Source organism: Dermacentor variabilis, chromosome 6, assembly GCF_050947875.1.
Source record: "Dermacentor variabilis isolate Ectoservices chromosome 6, ASM5094787v1, whole genome shotgun sequence".
Classification (NCBI taxonomy): domain Eukaryota; kingdom Metazoa; phylum Arthropoda; class Arachnida; order Ixodida; family Ixodidae; genus Dermacentor; species Dermacentor variabilis.
The window spans coordinates 59,229,673-59,252,510 of NC_134573.1; the positions used below are offsets into that span (position 1 = coordinate 59,229,673).

Sequence of the window (22,838 nt, forward strand, 5' to 3'; positions counted from 1 at the left end):
AAGTGTCGACGACAAACAATGCCCGGAAGCCGGATGGCCCCAGAGGCGGCTAGCCAAGGGCTGGTCGTGAAGGGTAAGCACCATGCTCCGGGCCTACTTTTCTCGCTAGAAGAAGATGGATGAAATACCGTCACTTAGTATTGCCACACTAAATGTGCGAGGGTTGGCGGCTAGTCGTAGGCAATGTCAGGTCCTACGGTTGGTAACGGACCATGACATAGACGTACTAGCCGTCCAGGAAACCAAGGTTGACGGAGAGAAGGAGACCGGGAGCATGGTGCGACGATTCACGACTAGGTACTTTGTGGTGGTGAGTCATGCGGTAGGCACCTCCGGGGGGTGCATTCTTTTTGTGAAGAAGCTGCCGGGTTTACATATTCAAAGTGTGTGGTCCTGTCTGGATGGAAGGATTGTTTTATGTGACTTTACGATCTCTGACTTTGAGTTTCGCGTCATATGCGTTTATGCGCCGAATTCTGTAGACGAGCGTGTCCTCTTTTTTTCGAACCTCTCACAATATGTTTGCTGTAATAAGCGCGTTGTGTTATTAGGGGACTTCAATTGTGTGTTGAGTGCTAGAGACCGAGCCAACAATGCCGGCGTGCGTGATAGAAGTAGTGACGTTTTGTCAAAATTAATTAATGAAAATGAACTTGATGATGTTTTTCAATGTCTGGAAGGGGAGCGTCAAGTGACATTTACGCGTTTTCAAGGCAGTAGTCATGCGCGACTGGATCGCATGTACATTTCGTTGGACACGATTCCAAGATGCCACGGTTATTGCGTTGTACCCGTGTCATTTTCGGATCACTGCCTGGTAAAATGTAACATAGGTATAAGGAAAAGGGAACATGCATTTAATTGGCATCTATGGAAACTCAATGACTTGTTATTAAATGATGCATCTTTTGTAAAGGCAGTGCGGGATGCGGTTAATGAAATACGCGAAGATGCGGCTGATACAATAGCAGAAAAGTGGGAATGTGTTAAACAAAAAGTTAAAATGAAAGCCTTAGAAAGGTCAAGCTGCCTCAAATTTGAGAGGGAATATAAAGAAAAGGGTTTGCGAACACTACTTCAGCAGCTGATAACGCTTGAGTGCAGGGAACCTGGTCTGTACAAAGACGATGTGCGGAGCGTCAAGGAAAAGCTTGAACAGTTCGACAAAGAACGTTATCAAGGTGCCATCGTGCGAGCAAGAGCAGATGCACTGGCGGCAGGGGAGACGCCCACTAAAAGGGCGCTCGGTTTAGAGAAGGCACACGGAAGACGAAACCATGTCGATCAACTTTTTATGAATGGAGCTGTTGTTGACGACAACGAGAGCATAGCACACGCCTTCTTCCAATACTATCAGTCGCTCTTTGCATTTCAGGAAGCGAATTTAGAGGGTTTCAAAGCGGACTTTCTGCACCGCATGCCGCGTTTGAGTGATGAAGCTAAGGAGCGATTAGAAGGGAAAATAACGGAGAGGGAAGTCGAAAAGGCAATCGACAATTTAAACTTGGGCAAGTCACCGGGACCAGATGGACTCAGCGCCGCCTTATAAGACATTGAAAAGAGAACTGGCCCCTTTATTAGTAGAAGTATTTAATGAAGCGTACGAGCAGAAATCATTGCCACCTTCTTTTGGGAAAGCGCACACCATTCTAATTCCGAAGAACGATAAATTAGATAAACTGAGATTCGTATCATCCTATAGGCCCATATCACTAACAAATGTGGATTACAAGATATTTATGAAGATTTTAGCGACCAGACTTCAAAGTGTCATAAAGGAAATCGTCACAGACCATCAAACTTGTGGAATCAAAGGGCGAACAATTTTTTCTAATATCCATAAGATGCGGTGTGTGCTCGAGTGCTGTGACGTCACCGGTGGCGGCGTTGCAGTTCTTCAGCTTGATCTTGAGAAAGCGTTCGATTGCGTCGCTCACGTTATTTTGTTCTCCATATTGGATCATGTTAATGTCGGTACCATCATCACTGAGGGTGTGGCCTTGGCGTACCAGAACTGCACTACAAGGTTAATTGTTAATAAGTCGCTGGGGGCCCCCATTAACATCATGCGTTCAGTGCGCCAAGGCTGTCCCCTCAGTCCTCTGTTATTTGCTATATACATAGAAGCAATGTGTGTGGCCATTACCGCAAATAACAATATACGTGGTTTTAGATTGGCAGAATCCGAAGTGAAGCTGCTAGCGTATGCTGATGACGTTGCAGTGTGTTGCACAGACGAACCAAGTGTGACTGAAACAATTGCTGTAGTAAAACATTTCTGTGACGTCACGGGCAGCAAAGTCAATTGGGGCAAATCCCTCGGGCTGTGGCACGGGGAGTGGTCTTCGGCACCGGAATACTTCGCCAATGTCAACTGGGTGAAAACTCCGACGAAGTATCTGGGTGTTCCCCTCGACAGGTACAAGAGCAGCGATGAGTACTGGAGGAACCGAACTAATGAAACGAAAGAAAAAGTGTAGAGATGGACAAGCACTAACCAGTCTATTTTTTCAAGGGCGACAATTTGTAATATGTTTTTTATAGCGAAGTTATATTATGTTATCCAAGTGTTGCATTGTTCCAGGGCAAATGTGCAAAGGCTGCACAGAGTGTTTGCGGTCTTCATCTGGGGTTCAGCATGGGAGAGATGTAGTCCAACAAATTTGTTCAGAAGAGTAAAGGACGGGGGTGTAGGCTTGGCGCATCTTTTTGTTCGACAACTTGTCAACCGCTTTTTGTTTTTTCGCGATGTGCGCGATCCTTTTCTGCGCACCGTGTGTCAGATCAGGTTGAGCGGCGCATTGCCGACACATGTTGTTAGTACGGCAAGCATAACCGGAAAACTTCGAGGTTACTTTAAGGAAGTGGTCGACAGCGTGCGTTTTCTGTCAGAGCGTTTTTCAAATGATTATCTGTTTCAAGTGAAAAGGAAAATACTGTATAATGATGTGTGCGACATTGTGTTCCCAGTGCCGTTATACAGAGCCATATACAGTGGAGGGCCAAGACAAGACGTCCTTAAACGGGTGAAACGTATGCAGGTGCCACCAGGGGTTAAATCCTTCTTTTTCAAGCTCCACACAGGAACGCTCTCTGTGAAAACGTTTGCGGAAGAACGAGGCTGTCTTGTGCCGTGGGGATCCCACTGCTTGATCTGTCAGAAGCCGGAGACCATTGATCAGGTTTTCTTGCATTGCTGGGCGGCTGTTTTCCTTTGGGACGTGCTAAAGCGAACGCTGAAAAAGGAGTCACCGGTGGACCCCCAAGGGATCAGGTATCTGCCAATTAAAGATGAAGACGGAGTACCGTATGATCTTATTATGCTGCACGCCCTCCACTCTATATGGCGAGCTCGCATGGCCGGGTACCATTGCGACGCCGACGCTCGGCCAGCGCGTATATATTTCAGAGAGTGTATGTCCTTATTTATTGAAATGCAGAAAATGCAAGAGTGTGTACCGGATTGGCTGTCGAGGCTCGAACCTCTGACAGTCATGAAGGAATTTTAATTTAACAACGTCAGTCCTATGCGGATAGACGGCTTTGTAGCGCTTTTTTTGTTTCTCGCCTTCTTTTTCTCTGGCAAGAGACTTGCATTTGTGTCATGAGTGTGAAATTCATATGTACGATGTTATATTGAAAACCGGTAATAAAGAAAAAAAAGGGCGCCGTGGCTTAGTTGGTTAAAGCGCCTGTCAAGTAAACAGGAGATCGTGAGTTCGAATCTCACCGGTGCCTGGCTGTGCTTCTCTTTTGTTCTTTAATCAAGGAAGTTTGTTTTTCGCGCCATATATAGCAAAAAAAAGGGTGGCTGGAGGAAGAAACTGCACTTTTGTAGCCTGACAAAGCTGCAGCCACCCATACACAATAGTAGTAACGTGCCGAAAAGGGAGAAGAAAAAAATCTTGCATAACGGAGATAACTCGTACAAAATTTTGTAAAAACCTAAGTAAGCATACAATATATTCCAGTGGCAATAGTTGGTTATGAGCATTGATTTGAGCACACCAAATAAGAATGCACAAGGCTTGCGCTTCGCCATTGTATTAAAAGAAAAAATACAGAAACTGCCGAAAGTCAAGCGCCATGCACGAAAGCGATACCAGCATACAGGGCACAAGGCTCCGGTCACTCCGTTGAAATAAACAAACGTGCTACCAGACAAACAAACGCGAATCGCGGGAACAAGGTAGCAACATAAACAATGCTTTTAGAAGTTAGTTTAAGGAAACGTTTGAAATATCACAAAATATCGCAGAAGTGAAAGATCACAAAAGTGTGTACGTGGAAAGAAAAATTTGACTTCGTGCTTATTAAGTAAATCACATGAACAATTCAAAAATAGTTTTACGAGATGGAGTTAAAACGTCGATGTGGCTTTGATCCATGTTATTCGGTGTGGAGCGTAATGTGTGCCGAATTCATTCTGTTCCGCGAGTTGTGCGCGAGAAAAGTATGTGCCATGGCGGTCTATAGCGTAAAGGATAGACATTGTTAGGTTCTATAAGAATAGCGTGTTCTAGAAAAGTAAAAAGCCCTCCCTGGACGGCACTTCTGCAACTGTACAAAAGTCTGTATATAAAGCTTAGAACGACAGAAAGCTGAGCTAGTTGGTAAGGATTCATTACGCAAAAAAAAAAAGTGAGGCGTGCACACAGGGCATAAGTGTTGTCCACTTCTCTACTCTTGTGTCCTGTCTGCACGCCTCACTTCTTTTTTGCATAATGCGTCTGTATATGGTATGTTTTCGGCCTTCCTTATCGCGTGTTTTTGAAGGAGTCGTGCTGTGTGTTGTAGATAAGGTACGTTTTCGATGGCACGAACAGCTTTCTTCTGAAGTAATTTAATTTGGTTTAGGTCAGTTGCAGGGGTGTTAGCCCACACTCGTGCGCAGTAACAGAGCTGCGAGTAAAAGAGCGCATTATACAGAAGCTTTTTTATCTTACATTGTAGCAAGTGTCGGTTGCGGTTTAGAATGCCAACCGCTTTGCTGAGCTTTGAGGATAACTGCCGAACATGAGCATTCCACGACATGTGTTCGGAAAAGGTAGCGCCAAAGGTCTTAACAGGTTTTTCGATTGCGATACTGCGGGGTCCTGGAATAACGTGGTCTGCAAGTGCAATATATTTTTTGTGCGTCCGATACAGCACGCATATTGTTTTTGATTAGTTGAATTTGAGGCTGTTTTTTTCGGCACCACTCTTTTAACTGGTGGCAGAAATTCCCCACACTTCGTGTTATTTTTTCGATTTCCTTACCACTAGCAAACAAAGCGAAGTCATTCGCGTACAGAACAGTTTTGCAAGTTGTGTCCGTACGGTCAATATCTTCAATTTAAAAAAAGAAATAGGATTGGTCCGAGACTGCGTCCCTGAGGAACGCCCGACTGAATGAGTCTCATGTGTGATTTACATTTGTTTATTTCAACAAATTGCTGACGGTTGGGGAGATAAGATTTCATAAGCTTTTTTTAGCTATTCCGCGACAACCGCAGTTTTCTAAATTGTTAATTGGACTTAAATGTTGCACACGATGAAACGCTTTGATAAATGTGAGGTACACAGCTAGTGTCAAAAGTTCGTTTTCAAAATTTTTAATATCATTTCTTTTTGGACTAAAAGAGTGCTTTTCTGTGGAGAGACCTTTCCTGAAGCCGAATTGATGACCTGTGATGAGTTTGTGTTTACTTAAAAAGCTGTTAAAAATTTAATTATGAGTTATTACGTGCCAAAAGCACTTTCTGATTATGAGGCACGCCGTAGTGGTGGAATCTGGAAATTTCGACCTCCTGGGGTTTTTTAACATGCACCTAAATCTAAGTACACGGATGTTTATGCCCCCATCGAAATGCGGCCGCCGCGACCGGGATTCGATCCCGCGAACTCGTGCTCAGCAGCCGAACACCACAGCCACTGTGCAACCACAGCGGGTACTTAAAAAGCTATCAATGCGGACATTATCTCTTAGAAACACTTTAAAAAAAAAACTGGTAAAATAGGAACTGGGCGGTAGTTTCTGACAATGTTTCTGTCGCTGCCTTTGTGAATAATTACGACCCTCGCAGTCTTCATTTTTCTTAGAAAGATTAACTGTTAGAAGGCCGCGTTAAATAAATGCGTTAGTACGGGGGCGATCAAGTCTAGCGCATGCTTAATTTGTCTAATTTCCAGATCATCAGCGTCATAGCAGTGGCTGTTGTTAAAGGTTTGGAATAGCGCAATCATTTCAGAGGGCCTGTTAGGGGAAAAAATATGCTTTGGCTTAACTTGGAATGCTTCGTGCGTGTGCACGACGCATTCCCTATTTCAACGAAAAAGTCATTAAAACAATCTGCAAACTCCGTGCCACTTATCTCTTTGTTGCTATTAGCGAAGCTATTGATTGGATCATTGCCTTTGTTTGGGTGTAATGTGTTGTTTAGTTTTTCCATAAAACTTTAGAATTATTTAGGCAATTGCTATGAAAGTCGCGGTTGTAGTATTGGGTTATTGGTTCTTCTAACATTTTAGTTAACTTGTTTCGAAACGTCTTAAATTGCGCAAATTTAGCGGTGTCACGTGATTTGATGAAATATCGATAAAGCTTAAGTTGTTCGCTTACTAGTCGCATGCGGCCGCGCGTGACCCAGGGCTTGAGGATTTCTTGTTATAGCGGGTTTTCATAGGAAAACAAGTAAAGTAACAGGTTTTAAACAATTCAAGGAAATTTTCACATGCCGCATTTGCGCCATTTAAGGCTGTTAAGTCCTGCCAGTTGATCTGCGCAATCTCGCCCCGGAAATTTCGCAAAGTGATCAGCGATAGTTCACGGTAAATGGGTTTTGCTTGTTTCTTTGGTGCGAATAATTTATTGCGCTTAACCACAACAAAGATAGGCAAGTTGTCAAAATTGTCAGCGCATATTGTTCCGGAAACCGTTTTATCTAGGGGTGTATTTGTTATAAAGAAACCTAGCACAGATGACGTCCCGGAAGAGACTCGCGTAGGCGTAGCTATGACATTCCGAAAATAGTTAGTTTGCAAAATAATAATAATATTTGGGGTTTTACGTGCCAAAATCACTTTCTGATTATGAGGCACGGTAGTTTGCAAAATAAGAAAAAAGTCAAGAGAAGCAGTGCAATCGTTCGCCACGTAAAGTTTAGGTCCCCACCGATAGTTTAGACATACTCGTTTTCTGCAGCAAAAGAAAGCAGACTGTCTAAGTATCTTAGAAATTCGGACAAGCTTCCGTCCGGCGGCCAGTACAAGATAGTAAAAATTGTTTCATTATTCTTAACAGACAGCACATCGTAGTCATGTGTTATTGCACTATAATCATTTAAAACTGCAGAGGCTGGAATTGCACTCTGATTGGACACCCCTCCTCTCCTTGTGTCTGGGCGATCTAAGTTGAAAGGACTGTAGCCCAGAAGTACAACGTAATCGGAGTCTTTAGTATACCATGTTTAGGTCAATAACAAAACATCAAATCGGAGCCCGCAAGGTTCAGCAGGCAAAATCACGCGCACTTACTTTCTGCGCAAGATTCTGCTTGCGCCTGCATTCCTTTGGGCCGCCAGATATATTCGCTTTGTTTTTTACAATGTGAGTGTAACCGAGATAAGCAATGTCAATTTTATACTGAAACAAAAACCACTGTATTGAAAGAAAGAAAAAAAGAATTTTGCAGCTTCCTAGAGCACCGCTCCCCGAAGGCATGGTCTGTCTGGCGTCGTAAATATATAAGTTTGATTTCCGCGCTTAATAGAGCGCTCCCATGTTTTCTCCCATAGAAGGCTACATTACCTTTTACAGGCTGTTGGAAACCACAACGCCTTATAAAGGGAAAGACAATAAGACAGATACACAAAAAAGTAGAGGCAGAAGCACCGCTACCACTCCATGCCTGTGGCACAATTTGGCTGCATTTTAAACGTCCACTCTTCATAAGATTGTTTCCATTAGGCCAGGAAGCGTTCTAGGCGAAAATTTATATTTTATTTACGATAATCACACATCTATTGAATTATATTCTAAAGACAACATCTTTTCTAAAAAGTTCAGATCGATTTGGGGTCCATACAATCTGGGTATCTGGCTGCCACTTTCTGATCATGTTCGTCAAATTACGGCGATTTGATGCCCATACGAGTGCAACTAAGGCCAAACGGTGCCACAATGATGCTCGGAAAAAAAATGTGGACCTATTTGTGTAAAGCTATGGCCGAAGCAATAATATATTTTAACGCATAAATTGTGCAAGAACTCTCAAACTAAACTCAAGTGCGTTCGTTTCATGAGCGCGTGCCTGTAATCGGTATCAGAAATTTGACTTCTCGAAATAGAAATATCTGCTGATCCCAGAGGTTGTGAAGCGTAAAAATCTGGGTCGATACTTATGGTGGCACAGTCTAAACAACAGAACACATGGTGCACTAATGCGTCCAAGAAGACCTTGTCTTTCATTCATCTCAGCCACTCTTAAACTGAATTTATTCATTCGTTTTTAATTTATTTAGGTTTTTCATAATACCTTACATGCATTTGGGAAAGCATCGGGTAAGAGAACAAGAATTACCTAAAACTAAAAGAAGTGTTGTTCAAAAACCTACAAAAAGGATCGAACTGTCAATATCATCATTCACTCAATGTAATCACACGGAACAAGGGCGCTATAACGTAAAACTATTCCAGTTTTCTATTCCAATTCTGCTATCAGCCCTCCACGATTGGTCAAAAACTTTTTTCGACCCCCCCCACTTCACATGTCTATCACGTGACGTCACGAAAACCGCGATACCTCCCCATCTGATAGGATGTGTACACACTGATTATGCATGATTTGACAGTAAAAAGAAAAACAGTTATTTCTGATTCGACGCCTTTTCGCCATTAGCCCCCGGCGATTGGTCAAAAGTTTTCGGGCAGCACCCACTTCACCTGCCTGTCACGCGACGTCACAAAACCGTGAAAACTCACCGCGTCAAAGTGACGTGTACGCATTAAAGACGCATTAACATGCCGAACAAAACTGAATTTTCTTCTGAATAGCCGCAGGCTGCCCCGTTCCGAAAGGAATAAAAGATGGCTGCCGCCGATCGCTCAGGCACTGGCTACTCGCACCTGCCGGAGAGCATGGCTGTATTTGCGCATAATAAAACTTCTTGCGTGGCAGTGTAACGTTTTCGAGCACTTTCGGCGCGTTTACCACCTCATTCTGCCATCTCTTCGTTGCTGAGGGTCCGTTTTAGCGTCATTCTTAAGCTTCCGTTGCACGCCGCCGCGATTTTCGACCAGCTACCCCAAGCTAAGTAAGGGAAGCCGACCTATCGCAGACGCCGCCACCACCCTCTTCATCCGGTTATCGATTTCCAGTGCACTGGCTCTGCCCCATCGAATCCCTCTCCGCTTGAGCGTTCTCCTCGCCTCTTGTCAGCCAATTAGATACGACAAGCCGCTCAGTGTAGGCAATATTATTCGTTTTTCAAGCAAACAAAAGTGACCTCCTATGAACGAGGAGAGCGTTTTATTGGAGTGTTGAGACAACCCTGCGGGTGACCGCCCGGTGCTTGCGTCGGTGGTTACGCAAATTTGACGTCAGGAGATTGGAATAGAAACATATTGGAATAGTTTTACGTTATAGGGTCCCAACTTCCCAAAGTAGTCAATACAAAAAGTAAATGTAGAATTAAAACTTGTACCAGAAACAAGTACGTGGTGGCACGTACATGTAAATATTACACAAGGATATTTGCACTAACGCGAAGGCATACAAACTCAAACATATTTTCACAGTGCCAGGAGAGTGACAAGACGACGATAACCAACAACACGAAAGAGACGACGTAGTGAGGCTACCCATACCTTCGGGCGTTGTGGTTGTGCCGGCCATATTTTCTGCAAAGTAAACACGGTCACACGTAACCTTATATCTCAGCCCATTTCTGTTTTGGCGGAGGTGCTGGATATTGCACAAGACAGAAGTCCGCAGTGGGCTTGTCCTCGGCCGTCCTACCATGCTGACAGACCACCAGGCCACTGTGTTAAGCATGGCGTCAGCACCCGGACCACCCGGGCCGTCAGCACCCGCGGCACCGCAACCGCCAGTCGTCTTGACCCTTCCTGCACGACCCCGGCACCTTCTCTGGTAACGGCACCGACAAAGTCGACATCGAAGAATGGCTTGGCATATACGAACGCGTCCCTGCATACAACCGATGGGACCCGACAGTGATGCTCGCAAATATTTTCTTCTACCTCCAGGGTCCTGCAAGCACCTGGTATGACACACACGAAGGAGAGTTGACCAGCTGGGTTGCATGCAAGCAAAAACTTCGCGACCTCTTCGGTAAGCTCGCTGGTCGCAAGTGCGCCATTGCGAAAGACCTATCCTGTTAGGCTCAGACAGCTACCGAGTCGTACGTTGGATACATCCTTGATGTCCTAGCTCTTTGCCCCCGTTTCAATGCCGGTATGTCCGAAGCTGACAAACTGAGACACATTCTGAAATGCATCGACGATGATGCGTTTCACTTGCTCGTTTTTAAAGACAGCTCGATGGTAGACGAAATTATCCATGAGTACATACGTTTCAAAGACGCTAAGAGCCATCGCATTGCTGGACAGTTCGTGTGGCTTCCCAACACCGCGGTTACGTCGTCGCGCGAAGACGCTCATTCGGCTCTTCAATCGTCCACTACAGATGGCGTTCTCCGAACTGTGTGGCGCGATATCCAGGCTGCGTTGCCATCTTCTTTCGCGTGCGCTTCTGAGGATAAGCAAGCGACGATCTCCCTCATCCACGCAGTTGTCTGCGAAGAGCTGGCCAAGGCAGGAATTCAACCTGTTTGCTCCATCACAAGCCCGCCAGTTAGCCCTGCCCCTCTTCATCGACCTCCACCGACGTTTTGACGCTATCAAGATCCGCCCCAATGGCGAACACCAGACAATAAGCCCATATGTCTCCATTGTAATCGCGTGGGGCGCATTTCTCGCTATTGCCGTTATCATCAGCACTCGTTTGCACACTCCACGTTTTCCTACCGCTACTATGACAACCAGCTCCAGCAATTTCATGCGCCAAATGACTCGACATACCATGACGGCGGCCCTTCTGCTTCCATCAGACGCCCGAGCCGTTCGCTGTCGCCGCACGATAGTCGGTCCCGCTCGCCCCTGCCCCGTCGTTTTTCATCGCCTCGCCTTTCTCTACACTCATATCCGGAAAACTGACGGATGCAGCTCCCGGAGGTGACGTTGCATTGGACTGTCGACCTGCAAATCTTCTCCTTAGCGTGCGGACAGATCAGAACCTAATCGCCGTGGAAGTTGATGCCCTACCTGTCATTGCCCTGATCGATACCAGCGCACACATCTCGGTTATGAGCGCTGATCTTTGGAAGCGGCTCAAGAAAGTGGTCCCTCCTGCCAAGTCCCACGTCGTACGAGTCGCTGATGAGGGAACACCCGCTGTGCTGGGAATGTGTGCCGCTCGTGTCAGCGTCACAGGTCGCCACACATCTGTATTGTTCCATGTACTTGACCATTGCCCTCACGACGTTTTCCTTGGCATTGCTTTTTTTATCTGCACACTCAGCTATATTTGACTGCTCAGCTGGCGTAGTCGAAGTTGATTTCCCTGATGTTACCGACCTTACCGACGTCATACCGATCCAGCTCTGTTGCGCCGTCTTTGTTCGCCTATCTCCGCTGGCACTGATCTGTATCACTGTTGTGCCCAACTCCTGTGTACCGGATGGTGACTGTGTCGTCACTCCCTGTGTCACTGCCTTACTTTCGCGCGGCGTATTTTTTCCTCACACCGTAGTGACCGTACCGGGCAGCAAAACTTACTTTCTGCTCCTGAATTTCGGGTTATTTCGGGTTTTCAGGATCCCCAAAGGGATCTCTCTCGCCACACTGTCGCCTTCGCACAAGTACGACCTTTCTGCCCTCTAACCTCTTCTTTCTTCGTCCAACTCTTCTGCCGCCTGCAATTCTCATTCCGCCATGTCACCTCCAGCGCACGAAAACATTACCAATATGATAGCCCTGGATCTTACCCCCCACACAAACAGATAATCTTCGTCGTCTGCTCACATCTTATTCCGACATGTTGACCTTGACGGTCGGCCTTTTGGACAAACCTCCTTAGTTCAGGATCGCGTACATACCGGTGATGCGCCGCCTATTCACAGACGGTTTTATCACGTGTCACACGCCGAGCGCCGAGTAATACAACAGGAGGTTGATAGGATTTTACCAAGGGCATTACTGGAACCATCGTGGTGCTCGTGGGCACTTCCTGTTGTCTTGGTAAAAAACAAAGACAACACCTGACGGTTCTTCATAGATTACGGCCATCTAAACAAAATAACAAAGAAGGATGTCTATCCACTGCCACGCATAGACGACGCATTCGATTGCCTGCACGGTGCGACGTATTTTTCATGCATAGACCTGCGCTCCGGTTACTGCCAGATTGCCGTCGATGACATGGTCCATGAGAAGACCGCAATTGTTACGCCAGAGGCCCTTTATCAGGTTCGAGTCATGCCATTTGGCTTTTGCGACGCTCCAGCCACTTTCGAGGGTATGATGGACACGCTTTTGCAGAGCTTTAAGTGGTCTATATGCATTTCTTACCTCGATGACGTCATCGTGTTCTTGTCAACCTTCGCGACACACCTGGAACCCCTTTCGTCTATTCTTCCCGTCTTCGGTACTGCTGGGCAGCAATTAAATTCTTCAAAGTGCCACTTTAATCGCCGCCAAACTACTATCCTTGGTCATATCATATCATATCATATCATATCATATCATATCGGACTCCTCCGGCATCCGCCCGGATACCGTGGAAGTTCGTGCTGTTCTCAATTTTCCTGTGCGGACCTGTGCAAAGATGTCCGCAGCTTGTAGGCTTATGATCTTATTTCCGTCAGTTTGTCAGAAATTTTGCGTACATTGCTCGGCCTCTCACTGAACTTCTGAAGAAAGGCGCTCCCTTTCCATGGGGTCCTGACCAAGCTGCTGGCTTCCAAATCCCTGTCCCCCTGTTCACTACTCCGCCAATTCTCGCTCACTTCGAGCCATCTGCCCCAACAGAGGTCCGTAGAAATGCTAGTGGCCACGGAATTGGCGCGGTTTTAACTCGGTGTAAATGTGGGCGTGACAAAGTTATTGCGTACGCAAGTCGCCTGCTTTCACACGCTGAACGCAATTACTCAATTACAAAGCGCGAGTGCATCGCACTTGTATTGGCAGTGAGCGAATTCCGGCCATACGTATACGGTCGACCTTTCACTGTTACCACACATCATAACGCTCTCTGCTGGTTCTCGACCCTTAAGGATCCAACGGGTCGTCTAGGTCGCTGGGCACTACGCCTTCAAGAATTCACCTACACAGTGGTGAACAAGTTCGGTAGGCTACACCAGGACGCCGATTATTTGTCTCGGCACCCCATCGACGCTCCTGACTGCAGCGATGCAAATGCTGGAATATTCATGCTCTTCCACCTTCAACCAGATTGGAGAGGAGTATGCACGTGATACAACCATGCGCGACCTAATCAGCCGCCTTCGTTCTGACCCGTCAGACCCCTCGCTTAGCTTGTTCTTTCTTCTGGACGGCATCTCACACCGCCGAAACATGTGCACAGAAGGGCATGAACTGCTGATAGTCGTTGCTTCTCATGTCCGGGCAACTGTACTCGCGTAACTCCATGATGTCCCCACCGCTGGCCACCTGGGTGTTTGCAGGACCTACGATCGGTTCCGGCGACGATTTTTCTGGCCTGGACTCTACCGTGGCTTGCGACTTTATGGCGCTGCTTGCGAACCAAGCCAACGTCGTAAAAAGCCTTCCTTGCTTCCGGCTGGAACCCTCCAGCCAATTGATATACTCACCAAACCGTTTTGTCGTATTGGCCACGACCTGTTGGGTTCTTCCCTACTTCCAAAGCTGGCAATAATTACATCGCTGGTGCAACGGATTATTCAACCCGCTATGCCGTCCCACGAGCTATCCCAACTAGTTGTGCTATCACCGCCGCAGAGATCCTGCTCCAAGACCTCATCTTACACCACGGAGCTCCTCGCCAGCGTCTCACAGACAGTGGCCGCTACTTTTTATCTCGGGTTATTGAAAATATACGTCGCTGTTATGCCACGAAACACAAATTCACGACAGCATACAACCCTCAAACGAACGGCCTCACTGAACGCCTGATATGCTCTCGATGTTTGTCTCCTCAGATCAACGTGACTGGGACGCCTCGCTTCGATTTGTGACGTTCACGTACAATTCATCACGTCGCGATACCGCTCTCTACTCCTCCTCCTATCTCCTCTTTCGTCGTGACACCCCATTGCCTTTCGACACGCTCCTACGAACTGCTCTCGAGTCCCTGTCTCAGTACGCTCGCGACGCTATAGCTACAACCGCTCAGGCACGCCAGATTTCCCACTGTCGCCTTTCTGAGTCGCAGGCAAGACAGAAGTCCCTTTATGACAACCTTCATCGTGACGTCCAGTGCTCTGGCGGCGACGTCGTCCTCCTTCAGACTCCATGACGGCGTGTGAGCCTCTCGAAAAAACTGCTCTCCCGGTAGTTTGGCCCTTACCGCATCGTCCGACAGGCCAGTGATGTACCGTATGTAGTACCTCCAGCCGATGCTTCACTTCACTCCAGCCGACGTCGTCCACTTCAACTCCACACGGGTCGTCTCAAGTCATATCACGCGGCTGCCCTCTAGAAGGCGCCGGGTTGGCGCTTTCGCTGCCGGGGGTTATGTCACGGTGCCACGAGATAGACAAAGACGACGATCGCCGACAAGACGAAAGAGACGACGTAGTGCGGCTAACCTAATGTTCCGCCATACTGGTTATACCGGCCGTATATTCTGCAGAGTAAAGACGACACCATTTAACTGTATATCTATGGCCGTTTCAATATCTACATCCACTGAAAATTAGTGATGGAACAGGAAAAAAAGTAAGAAAGAAAGCAATAAAACTAACCAAGGCTGGTAACAGTTTAAGTCACCAAGGTAATTTGACTCACCAGCTATCTAGGTAAATCATGTACGGGTTCAGATGAGACATTTCACAGATGACTGCTTGTTGTTTAACGAAATTACAAGTCTGGTTGATCAAGTTTTGCTGAATACTAAAGTTCGCAGCATACATATTCTGCCAAATTTGGAAAATGGGAGGTAATGCCAAGAAGAAGAAACTTTATTAAAGAATAGTCCGGCAGTTCTTGCTGTGGTGGCCTCAGGTGACGGCTTGAAGTCCTTGGACTCGAGTGGCATCTTCGGCTTGCCGAACGGCCCAGAGCTGGTCTCCCAGCTCTGAACTTTTGATAGCCGCCTCCCAGCGGCGGCGACGCCTACGGAGAAGGTCCCCGGCGACTCCCGCATCCAGGGCGGCGTCGGGAAGAAGCGAGCTCGAGCCAAAAAGTTTTTCTTTTATGAAAGTAACTAGAAAGAGCACCATTTCAGTTTTTCACTGGAGCCTTTCATCACAACTACCTAACACAGGTTACCGAGTACAATGCCAATAAATAAGTGGAATTCGGAAAAAAATGTAGTGGTGTAAGCGTAGACTTTCGGAAGTGCAATTGTGTGCTGGAAATCAGAAATTTTGTCCGGCAGGAGAGTGGCATAAGGTGCCCACGATGAAACCATAAATTAGACAATACAAGGTGACATGGGTTCCGTTTTCTTTAAGTCAGGGAAGCGCACAGATAGAGTAGTTTCGTGGAATGACTAATGAACACGGATGAAGTGAAGTGGCCGGATGAAGTGCGAAAGTTCCTCTAGCTCGAAAGCGTGTAATGAGAATGGAAGATGTCAAGAAAGTTGGCAACCAGGCACAGGGTGATTGAAATTGCGAATGGGCACCCGGGCGACATTAGGAAAAGCGAGAGAAACAGAGACGGTAAATTAGACGTAAGCCAAGGAAAAAAAATCGAATGAAATTCACAAAAATGGCGAGAAACAAATGAGGAGGGAAATTATGTGTGATAAGGCTAAGGGCAGTTACGTGCTATTTGAGGCCCGCGATTGCTGTCTGAGGATTATAACACACCGGAACGACTATGTGCCATAGCATGAGGCATGCGTGTGGTGCAAAAAAAGTTGTAAACTTCATTGCACACCGTAACGTCAAGATATTCACCCAGGAAGACCGGTAGGGAGCGTCCACCCTTAGCAGCATTGACTTTCAAAGAAAGCTGAAGGATTAACTGGTCAGTGCTCGTGATAAGTAAGAGACGGTTAGAGAATTGGTGAATAAAATGGCGGGGGAAAGATTGATACGACCAGTGATTGCAAGTGTGATGGTAAAATATTGTGAGATCATTTAAATACAAAAGATGAGGTCTATATCCGGAAGGCAAACGGCCCAATAGCCTATTTTAACCAAGCAGGCTAAGAGAATATTTGTCCCCGACCAATTTTAAAGGGGATACCCATTTACATCGTCATCATCCTCTTAGGCGGTATAATAGTAAACACACTCAGTTGGAACTCAAATCTATAAAATTTGGGCGTCCGCGTTTCGATAAGTGGGCTGCCTGAGGTGCAAATGAAACCCCAAGTTGCACAACTAAAATTATTAGCCCATACGTTCAGTATTAGGCCGAAGCTATAATACGCGTTCATTGTTTGTGACGATTAAACTAAAACAACACGCAGGCATTAAAGGTGGTCAAGCTAAAATATGCTAGATTTCTAACACTCCTAGTATGGTCAGACTGACCTTGCACTTATTTTATGAACCCTAGCGGAACAATATCATTGCCGTCCTCCCCCTCCCACCACGGGAAATGTAGACTACAATTTCTGTTCTAAGTTCAGCATAGTATGTTAATTCTCAGCCGGGAACCTTGCATAACACTGATGACGTCACTAAGTACAAGGAACCACCAGGAAGATTCACTAACACAATAAAGCGCCATATGTAACCTTTGGTAATTCTCGTTTTCCCCAAGCACGACTAACAAAATAGAATTGCCTACATCTGTGCTCTGTATGCTCAATGCAAAGAGTGATCGAAAATGTTGAGGCTTATTTTTTTACTGTGCCTGGCTGAATTGTTTGTCTCTGCATTACTGCCGTTGTACTCTGGAATGGCGCTTCTTGTTTTTTGTTGGATTAGAATGCTTCTTTTTACTACTCGGCTGGTTCTTGTGCCAGTCTTTGAGTACCATATATTCTTGCCACGGCTGCTAAATGACATCATTTAGCGGGCATAATTAATTCCGAATAAAAGAAAATAAAGCACGAAGGAGAAGATAGTCCTTTTGCCAGCAGCAAATCGACGCATTTCGTTCCCTGCCTCGGTGGCGTTTATCAGGAGACGCCAGTGGCGTAGCCAGAAATATCGTTAGGGGGGGGAGGCTCACGTTGCAGCTCGGCCTCCTCCTTAAGAGGAAACTTTAGCTCGGGTGCTCCTATCTAAATACATGTAGAAAGATAATTCGTTTTTCTTGGGAACCACTGCACCAAATTTGACGAGGTTTGTTGCATTTAAAAGAAGAACATAAATTCTAGTGGCTGTTTGTTTCGATTTTTCATTTAGGTTGTCACTTGTTTATTAAAGATTGACCAAAATCACAAATTTTCAGAAAACGATACTAACATGTTTAAAGCTCGGTAACTCAACAACGATAAATTGTATCACAATTCTGTGAATTGCATATAACAGTACATCTACAGCGGGTGAAATAGATATGTTATACATGAATCTAAAAAAATTAAGTATTAAGGAAATACTGCTTTTGCAGAACCCTTGCACATAACATTACTAATTCACGTAAGATACAAATTGGCATATGGAATTTGTCCTTTTTGAATGGCCTAATGGATGCCGTTTACAGAATCGCGATATCTATTCTCGATGCAGAGCTATTAATTTGTAAACTTCGTGCTTCTATTTTTTGGAACTTTCGAATTTTTCAAGATATGTTAAACAAGGTTCAGGCCCTAAACCGAAATTCCGCTTCCAACAGGCACTATAATTTAACTTCCTCTCTCAAATGCAACATATTTCATTAAAGCGATCCAGGGGTTATCTCAAAAAGAGTTTCTGCGTTTTACATGTATTTGAATAGGCGCATCGGAGTTGGGCCCGAGCTAAAGCTTCCTCTTGAACAATTTCTCTAAGGATCAAATACATGAATAATAACTGCATTACCACTGCCAAAGATGCTGCAAACGAATTCTTGAACGCTACGCACTGTCAAAACAAGTAAAATTTGTATGTTTTCATAAAATAATATACTCGTCTGTGCCAAAAATTGTGCCCAAAATAACTGATATCGATGCTTCTATGTTTATTGTCTATTCAATGACTAAAGAAAATATCACACGAACTTTAGAACTATATCAGTTCGAAATGAGCAAAGCAGTGCAGGCCGCTTTTATGAAAAATGTAAGGGCCATGAAATGAACAAGTTGACGGCGAATATGTTAATGAAACTTTGTAATTCGAGATCCTTGTTTACATTCTTGTACATTTGCAACGGCCAGTGCAAAATCTCAATGACGCTGTCATTTGTTCCAATGTATTACGCAGGAGCAGCTGTCAACGGTCGTGTATCGTGAGTAATTGCATCGAAATTATAGTCGGAACAGAGAGCACGTATAAAAAGCGTGAGTTATGCAAAATATACGAAGGCGAGTCAAATGGAAGACAGCCATTGCGAATATATGACAAATGGGATACCTTATTTAAAAGTAGCCTCCATGAGTATATAGACATTTGTCCCATTGACTAACGAGTCGTGTGTTTCCCGTCTCATAATGCTCCTTGGGTTGCCGCCTCAAAAAGTCTGGAACTGACTCTTTCACGTCATCGTCCGAAACGAATGTGGTTTCCTTGAGCTGTTTTTTTGGTTGCCACAAAATGTCGAAGTCGCAAGGCGACAGGTCTGAAATGTACGGCGGATGTTGCAGCGTTCCCGCTTTAACTTTGCCAGTTTTGTATTAAGCACATCAGCGACGTGGGGACGGGCATTGTCGTGGAACAAGATGACCCTATTCGTTCATTTTCCCCTTAGTTTATTCTTGATTGCGACACGCAACCAGTCCAGCATTTCGCAATATGGGAAACAATTGATAGTTTCTCTAGATTTAGCAAATTCTATCAGTAATGGCACCTGACAATCGAAAAAAAAAGCCAACAACACCTTCCCGGTGGAAATGACAGCCTTTGCTTTCTTTGGCGGTGGTGAATTCAAATGTTTCCACTGTAAGCTCTGCCATCGTGCTTTAGGCTCGTAGTAGTGACACCATCGTTTATCCCCGATCACAACTGCATACAAGAAATCGTCACCCTCATTGTGATACCGGATCAGAGGAGTAAAGGCAGCGCCGAACTTCTCCGTCCTCGGCGGCGGCGAAATTAACGAGGTATGGGCTGAAGGCCGGGTGCCGGACGAATGGCGAACTGCCAATGTAGTCCTCATCCCCAAACCCGGAAAACCGCTTCATGCAGAGAATCTGAGACCAATCTCCCTTACGTCGTGCCTCGGGAAGGTCGCAGAACATGCCATCCACAATAGAATTGGAGAGCACATTGAAGAAAACGGCCTATTCTGCCACAATCTCATAGGCTTCAGAAAATCACTATCCACACAAGACGCCATGCTACTCATCAGGAACGCCGTCATAGGATGTAAAATCCAGGGATGTAAAAGGCATCCTGGCGCTCGACATAACAAAGGCCTTCGACACGGTCAGGCACGAGCACATCCTCAACGAAATCTGCACTTTAGATCTCGGAGTACATTTCCACAATTTCGTAAGATCGTTTTTGGATAACCGAACGGCCTCCATAAACGTCGGACAAATCAGAAGCAGAAAGCACATGCTAAGTAACATCGGTACCCCGCAAGGGTCAGTGCTTTCTCCGCATCTTTTCAACATCGCAATCCGTGATTTCGCAAACAAACTCTCGAAAGTCCCGGGGGTAGCGCACGCGATTTACGCCGACGACATCACAATTTGGTCCACGAGCGGCCCGCTAGGCACTCTGGAGCAGAACCTACAGCAAGCGCTGGACACCACGGAAGCTTTTCTTGCAAACACGAAACTGAAGCTCTCCCCCAGCGAATCGGCGCTCCTTCTGTGCAAACAAGGCCCCAGGCTGAGACAGCCCCTTAGCTCCCTCCCTTTTCACCTACACACCAGGGACGGAGGAAACATCCCCAAGTGTAACACAATTAAGGTCCTGTGCATGATCATTGGGGCTTACAGCAATGACAACGCGGAGGCACTAAAACGCATCACAAAAAGCACCCTGAACTTCACCAGGGTCATATCACGGGTCGCCAGCAAAAGGGACGGACGGAAAGAGGACAACCTCCTGAAAGCATTTCAGGCCTTCCTCATCAGCCACGTAACCTACGCCGCCCCCTTCGTCAACTGGAAGAAGACGGAGCTGAATAAAATTGATACACTAATCAGAACGGGATTGAAAAGGGTCCTAAGCCTCCCTAGAAACACTAGCATGGAACGACTCCTCCAATTGGGGCTACACAACACGGCAACGGAACTCTTTGAGGCACAGCGAAACTCCCAAATTAGTCGGCTCTTACTCACAAGGGTGGGCATCGAGATCTTACTAGAAGCAGGCATACAGCCCCTCTTCATGCCACCAGAGAAGTCGCAACTATGCACAAACGCCAAGAGATCAATAACTGTTGATCCCATTCCACGAAACGTACACCCCACCCACAACGAAGGGCCGAGAAAAGCGAGAGCGAAAGCAATCTTTGAAAACATCAAACTTTACGAAACCCAAGTCCTCTTCTTTGACGCGGCCAGATATTGAAATCGAGGCGCCTACGCGGTATCTGTGGTGGACGCCCTTGGCTCACTCGTCAACGCAGCCACGGTAGTTACCAACTTCACTCACGAAGCAGAAGAAATGTCCATCGCGGTGGCCCTTCGAAGCTGCAAAGGAGCGCCAGTCATTTACTCGGACTCAAGAACAGCTATTAGAACCATCTCGTCGGCCTTCGTCTCTAGGAAAGCAGCTACGGTTATCAACACCATCTTCTTCCAAGAAACGGGAGGAGACAACCTCACGTCCCCACACATCACATGGTTCCCGGCCCACATGGGCAACATTTCCGGACCTCCTGACTGTAATCCGAACGAGCGGGCACACCAACTGGCGCGAGAGCTCACATTCCGCGTCTGCGGTCCGCCCTCTCGCTTCAACCCAGCCTGGAGGGACCTAGACAACAAAGACCCGCTCGTATCATACCACGAAATCACTTCAAATCATAGGTTATCACGAAGAATGTTTCCTCCTCCTAACCCAAAGCACAAAAAAGCACAGGCCGTCACTTACAGACAGTTGCAGACTAGGACATACATCACACCAACAACGCTAAGCAGGATCAATCCTGACCTTTCTACTGAATGCCCACACTGCCGCCACGAATACACCAACTTCGAACACATGCTCTGGCTGTGCCCTGCCAACGCGAACACGGACTTTCCCGACCAGTCTTCCAGGGGCTCAGCGCTGAGAAGCACAGAGCTCATCGCTCAGCTCAAGGCGGTCCAGAGGGCCCGGGCCGTCGCCGAAGGACTCTGTCTACCGGTCCCGACCTGGATGGAGCCGCCGGATTGATTTTCTTTCCGCTCAGGACTTAAATAAAGTTCTAACTCACTCACTCACTCACTCTGGCGGTGGTGCAAAATTTTGGGCATCCATTGCACACACAAGAGCCGATAACCGAGATGTTAATGAATTATGGCGAGAGCCGAACCGTGACTGATGTTCACACAGTCTGCCAGTTCATCAATGCTTATCCTCCGTTCTTGTCTCATCAGCTCATCAACCTTTGCAATCTGTTAGGGGTGATTGCACGAAGGTTTTAGCCCGGTCTCGGATCGCCTTTGCAACTTTCACATTCTTCTTTGAAACATTTGCTCCAGCGCTTCACATTGGCCAATGAAATGAAATGTTCAAGGTACACGGCAGCCAGATGGCGACTAATTTCTTTTTAGGAAACACCTTCAGCTTTGAAAAACGTCACTACACCGCGCAGCTCAACTTCTGGTGTTTGCATTGCGTCACGCAATCATGTTCAACCCAGTGTATGAGAGCATTAAAGAACATTTATCCTAACACCTGCGTGTCCCTTTTGTAAATGAGAGATGCCTGTTTGCTACGCGCTCGTCTCGCAGATAATGAACCGAACCATTTTTGCGCGGGGTGGGTAGGCTCGCTTTCATTTGGCTCGCCCTCATACATTCGAAACGCGGAGATACAATGTAATATACAGATGCGAAGATATAGCTTGATAAAGGGTAAAAAAGTGTCACTGGAAACAAAATTCACTGCACGTATACACAAAACCTCGCAACAAGATATTTAAATATATGTACAAGTATCCAATAAATCTACTTATAAAAAGTCACTGTATATAATGTGTCAAACAAGGCAAATAAACATGTTGTATAATCACAGATTCACCGAATCCTAGATCCCGCCCCCATTCTATACACTCCCCCCGATGTATCGCGCGCGACGGAAGGCGACATGCTTCCTCCCCGCTTTTCTCCTTTGCGCATACCAGATTGAGCCGCCATCGTCGGCTCACCCACGCCACTACCGCCCCCCCCATACGCTTTTACTCGCACATGCACCATGCGACGCGTGGTCACGATGTTATCGCCCTTAGATTTTATACCGTACATGAGGACGACGGCGACGGAAGGAATGCGCCTGGACTGTTCATATAATTGCTATCGAAATAATTTAATAAGAGTATCCGGCAACTGAAGCGTCCCATGGCCCATTACTTTCCGCGAAAGAAGTAACAAAATCGAA

At 46.3% G+C, this 22,838-nt stretch overlaps 1 non-coding gene across 1 annotated transcript; it reads left to right on the top strand.

The window, feature by feature from the left end:
* The first annotated feature begins 3,664 nt into the window (after window positions 1–3,664).
* Window positions 3,665–3,738, top strand: TRNAT-AGU (transfer RNA threonine (anticodon AGU)). Its single transcript has one exon. It is a non-coding gene; the product is annotated as a tRNA-Thr (tRNA).
* Window positions 3,739–22,838: the final 19,100 nt, after the last annotated feature.